The sequence below is a fragment of the Panthera uncia genome (genome assembly GCF_023721935.1).
Source record: "Panthera uncia isolate 11264 chromosome D3 unlocalized genomic scaffold, Puncia_PCG_1.0 HiC_scaffold_8, whole genome shotgun sequence".
NCBI classification, from domain to species: Eukaryota; Metazoa; Chordata; class Mammalia; order Carnivora; family Felidae; genus Panthera; species Panthera uncia.
The window spans coordinates 68,797,655-68,803,521 of record NW_026057586.1 but is presented as its reverse complement, the minus strand read 5'-3'; positions in this window follow the sequence as shown (position 1 = coordinate 68,803,521).

Below are 5,867 nucleotides of genomic sequence, written 5' to 3'. Positions count from 1 at the left end.
GCTGGGCGGGGAAAGCTGGCCTGGCTGGGCTGCAGCCTTGCTGGCCAGGCGGGGCCATCCTTGGGGGAAGTGCCACCAACAACAGCCAAGTCTCAGAGCTTTAATAAAGTGCCTACTGTGTGCCAGGGCTGCTCTGTGCCCTTGACCTGGACTGGTCAGGTCCCCTCTATGAGGGACTCTCTTTTCCCCAGACTAGGTCTCAGGAGAGTAGCTCAGGGTTTGAACATGGCTATTATGGGAATACTCTCATGCAAGGATCAGGGGCATTTGTTGAGTACTTACTGTGTGCCAGACCTTCTGGTGCTAGGCTGCTCACATGCATCATCTCACTGAGTCCTCATGACTGAGTGGGCTCACACCCCAGTGTCCCAGATACCCAGGTGGTTCCAATCAACCCTCTCCTCCAGCACCCCCACCTACAAAGAATGAGGAAGGCGGGTAACTAGTAATAGTAATAGCTAACACTTACTTGGCACCTACTGTGTGATGGGTCTCATCTGGCACTGGGAACTGAGAGCAAAAAGTGGGGAAGGAAACAGCCAGTTCTCAGGGTTCCCAGTGTGGTAGGAAGGGAGCCCCTGGGCTGAAACAGGGATGAGGCACTAGGGAGGACAGAGCACAGGGACCAGGTGAGGGGACTGGGAGTGCGGGGTGGGATGAGCCTGAAGTTTTAAATCAGTGGTCAGGGAAGGAGCTAAGAGAAGGAGCTGTGGGGATGGCTGGAAGGAGAGTGTTTCAGACAGAGGGAATGGCCAGTGTAAAGGTCCTGAGGTGGGCGTGTGATTGGTGTGTTCAAGAAAGAATTAGGAGGCCTGTGAGGCTAGGGTGAAGGTAGGGATGAAGATAAAGAGATTGGGGGTAGATTGATTGGGGCTTTGTGGGCCATGCCTCTCGGCAAGGACATGGGAGCCATGGAGGGATTTAGAGCAGGGGAGGGGTGTGACCTGACTTAGGTCTTAACAGGTACTCTGTGGTTGCTGTAGTGGGCAGGCAGGAACCCCAGAGGAGACCAGGTGGTGCCAGTGAGGGTGGTGGAGTATGGTGCCTCCTGGCTGTATTTGAGGGGAAAGCCGGTGGGATGTGCTGGTGAGTTGGGTGTGAATGTGAGGACAAAGTCAGGAATAGCTCCTCGGTCTGGGACTGCTGATACCTGGGGAGGAGAGGCTGCTGGAGATAGGGCAGGGGAACTCAGGGATCAGGGTGGAAGATCAAGATATGGAAACTAAGTAATTTGGTCCTCAAAATCATCCTATGTGGTATGATGCTTTTATGTGTTCTCATCTTATAATTTGAGGAAACTGAGGCCCAGAGAGGACAAGGGATGTGTGTGGTCAGTAGGTAGCTGTGTAGGAATTTGATTCCTGCTTATTATCTACCTTGCTGAACTACAGGGATCTGGACAGAAGAGAGGTTAGATTGAACCTGGGCCCTGCTCTTGGTCACTGGGTGAGATAGTTAAGCTCTCTGAGCCTCAGTGATACTATCTGTAAAATGGGACAACAGTAGTAGTCAGATCATAGAGTTGTGAAAATGGTATCATTAGTTAGCAGTCAGGGCATATGTCTGCTACTCCTTTGAGGAGGAGGGGATGGGGGCGGGGGCTTGCTTCTCCCTGTCTCCCATACCCTGAGCCCAGAGGCCCACTCCAGACCACAGGCTCCAACAGTCTGATTACAGGACAGGCAGCAAGTGTAGGGCTGACTGGCATGGCCAGACTCCTGGCCCAGGCCATGGAGGACCTTGGCTTTAACCCTCTCTGTTGTGTGGTGGCCTCTCCTGTTCCTTGCAGGACCAACGGAAGTCACAGGAACTGCTGGAGGGACAGGAGGTTTGGGCTATGGTTTGGGCTATGTCCTGGACCCATTCCCACAGACCCCGGAAGCCACTCTGGGGTATAGATTGCTGTGCCCCCAGTGCAGGCATGGTCTTGCCTGTGGCCAGTGGGCACATGGCCAGATTTCTTGCCTTCACTGCTGGGTGCCAGGGGATAGTGCTCTTGGCCTTGGTTGCAGATGGAGGTCAGATGATGGCCAGGGAGTATTCAAGCAAAACCCTCACTGGCGGGACTCAGCCCTGGTACCAGGCAGCTCAGGGGCTGGTTGGGTCTACTCAAAACTCTGCAGGCTAGACTGAGCCTGTGAGCACAGCCTGGCTGAGTGAGTGACCCTCAGGGGTCCTGAGGCTGCTCTGTCCTGATGTGGATCCAACCATGATTGACTGCTTGCTCCTGTCCCGGCTGTGGGACAAGTGACCCTGAGCTGCCTCCCGTGCCCTCCATGAGAGAAACCAGAAAGCCCCAGAGGGCCTGCTTTCCAACCTTGCCTCCATTATGCTGCTCATTGCCTGCCCTGTGCCCGGCAGCTCTGTCTCAGTGAGCCAGCTCTTGGCCCCGGTGTCTGGGGGCTTGGCTCCGGTCACTGCACTGTCCTTGGCCCCACAGCAGCTGTAGCCCTGGAGCCCGACGTTCCCTCCCGTGGAGCAGGTGAGCCACTGCCTGCAGCCTGTTCACGTGCGGGGCATAGACGGGTCTCCCCCCTGACTCCTCAACCTTTGCCCAGGACTGTGGAGTGTGGCCTAGTGGAACCATGAGGCTGCGATGGAAATTTTTGTTCCAAGTGTGACTGACCAAGAGCTCTTGGAGAGTTTGGGGTAGGGTGTGGAACCTGACCAGGACCTTTTTCTGAGACTTCTTCCTCCCATCTCCCCTGCTCCTGGCTACCACTGCCCCTGCTTTCCATCCTCTTCCACTTCCAAGGGCACTGAGCAGCTTTGTACAGCCCTTTGAGACAGGGCTTGGAACTCATGCTGTCTGAGGTCCTCTGGGGCCGGTGCAGTCCAGACGTTTCTTTTGGCTAAGAGAAATCTCGGCCCTTCTGACATGAACACTTCCGCTCCAAGGCCTAGGCACCTGGGACGTCAATACCTCTTACAGGGCTATTTAGTGCTAGTGACAAGCCCCTCTCTAGGCAGGGACACGAGTGATTCCTGGGGCAGCTTCAAGCTCCAGGCAGGAGCTGGTCGCATGTGATGGGCTTCTGTGCAGCAGGTCCCTGTGAGGACTGCTTGTTGTGCCTTAGCTCCGGCTGCAGGCCACGGGGGTGGCTAACCCACATCCGTTGCTGCCGGAGCACCCAGCCTTTCGGACACGAGACGCCTGTGTGTGGGGCTCTGTAGACCACCGCTGGCAAGTCCCGTCTCCTCACCCGGGAGACTCCTACCCCAGACTTCTTAGGAAGTAAACATGGTGAGGTGGTGCTTGGCACGATGCCCAAGGCCGGGCATGTCATGGTTGTTTGGGCCTCAGGGTGTGCACCCTGGCTCTGATGCTTCAGACACCTGCCAAGGCTGAGGCGGGAGCCTCCTGAGCCCCTTGGAGGAGGAGCACTGGTCTGTGTGGCTGGACCGCAGCGAGCAAGCCTGAGCGGGGCCGCTGAGGTCACAGGGGCCTCTGGGGCCAAGATGGAGTAGGGCCTTGTGGGTCACGGCAAGTGCAGTGGAAGCCCTTGGAGAGTTTCTAGAATTGCAGGGACTTAAAGTGTCAGGAAGTCACTCTGGCCTCTGTGGGGCAAGGGCTGGAGGGGCCGAGGGAAGCGGGGAGCTCAGTGAGAGGCAACAAACTCGAGGTGGGAGGCCTGGGTGGTTTATACTGCCCTGTACTTGGAAGAGAGCCTGCTGGGCTGGGTCGCGGCTGGGGCTGGGGCAACATGAGACAACTTAGGAGGCAAGGAGGACCGTGAGGTTCCGGATGAGCTGAGGCGGAGGGAGCAGCTGGTTCCCGCCCTGCTGTATAAGCCCGTCAGACACCCAGGAGCTGGCGCCTGGGAGATCAGCCAGGCGGTGAGAAGGCCTTCCTTGGTTGAGGTTGAGAGGTCAGAAGAGGAGGAGGGGCAGCAGCCATCAGAGGACTGAGAGAGAAGCATTGGCTTGGAACTACTGTGGTCATTGGGGACTTTGAGAACTATGGTATCCGTAGAAACAGACGACTGATTGGAAGTGGGTTCTAGAAAGGGAGAGGAGGTAGGCACTAGGGGAATAGAAAAGTGGCTTGGTATCTAGAAGGGCTGATGAGAGGTTTCCCAAAGATGGGAAAGGCAATGCCTATTCATGAGAAATGACCAGGTAACGTTAAAAGACAAAGCCATAGAGATGTTGAATGTATGCCCAGGTGGGCTGGGAAAGTGCAGAGGACCTGTCCCCGTCTGCCCCAGAGGAGCACAGGCGAGTCCTGCGAGCAGTGAGGGGCGTATGAGGTCCTCAAAGGTTTCCCAAGGTCTTGCTCTCATTGGGCAGGGGATGGAGGGGAAATAATTTATTCCAAATTCTTATGCCTGCCCCTAGCAAAGGTGGCAATCTCTCCTTGATGCTTCAGACACTAGCTGGTTTAAATATTTTTTTAAAGTTTATCCAAAATCAAGTCAGGCACTTAATTGACCAAGCCACCCAGGGGCCAAACCCCCCCCCCCCCACTTTTTTTTTTAGCTCCAAAAAACCAGAGTAAAAATTTCATACATGTTAACTTTTGAAATACAGAATAACATAAATGCTAAGAGAAAAGCTGGCGATGTTATTCTTGGGAGTAAGTAGGAGTTACACAGGACTCGAGCTCACTGAGCATATTATATGCAGGGTACTTCAGAGCCAGGAGTCCTAGTTTTCAACATCCCATTTCCAGAAGGCCTCCCCACACAGAGGTCAATCAGGACTACGTGCGCAGCCCTGCCCTAGCTGGTCTTTTTTTTTTTTTTTTTTTAATGTTTATTTTAGAGAGAGCACAAGGAGGAAGGCAGGGGCAGAGAAAGAGGGACAGAATCCAAAGCAGGCTCCACTCTGTCAGCGCAAAGCCCGATGCAAGGCTCAAACCCACAAATTTTGAGATCAGGACCTGAGCCGAAGTTGGACACTCAGCCGACTGAGCCATCCAGGCGCCCCTAGTTGGTCTTTTTTGACTTGGTATGTTAAGGCCTGCATTTCTTTCCAGTGCATCTGGTGGATTACACACAGTTGCTTACTTGGAAAACCTCATCCACACGCAGGAAGGAATCCAGACTTAAATCTGGCCTGGACCTTTCTCTTCATGTAAGTCCAAGAAGAGACAAGGCTGACCAAAAAGACATGGAGGCGAAGGGTCTGGGGCTCTTCTCCCTAACAATTTCAGAAGCACGCCCACAGGAAAAAGGCCTGGCCTCTGATGTTGCACAACCAACCGGGGAGAGCTGAACAGTGGCCTCTATTTACCAAGTTCTCGAACCCCGACCCTGTAACATCAAGGAAGTGTCCCATCATGGAGGAGGAAGTAAAAATAAAATGGTTCCCCTGTTAGCAGTCACTGAAACAGACCTTCATTCTGAAGCATGTGGAGCCTGACTCAGAATGCCACTAAGCCAGGACACAGCCTGGAAGCGGCAGTCACCCGTGTCCGTGTGACCAAAGGGGACACGCCTAGCCATAGCACCGGGCCCTGACACAGCGCTCCTCCCTACAAATCAGACGGACCCGGGCTAGATGTCCCCATCTGCAGATACAGCTCAGGGTCAGAGTGACACCTTGGCTCCGTGCTGGCGGCACCATGACTGACACGGCACCGTTCTTTGTTTTCACGTCCCGACCAGGTTTTCCCTCACAGGACACTTGAAGGAGCGGTTATCTGGCGGGTCGGGGCGCACTCCAAGGAGACAAAGCAGCGACTGTGGAACAGAGGCCGAGAAGGATGACTGTTTATAAACATTTGGAATTTTATTTAAAAAAAAAAAAAAAAACAAAAAACAAAAACATCACAACCATGAACATTGTTACAGTTAGAGGCCCTCTTGGTTCTCCACAATGATACTGAGCATGCTCACAAGGGGTTCCCATTGTTTAGTCTTAGT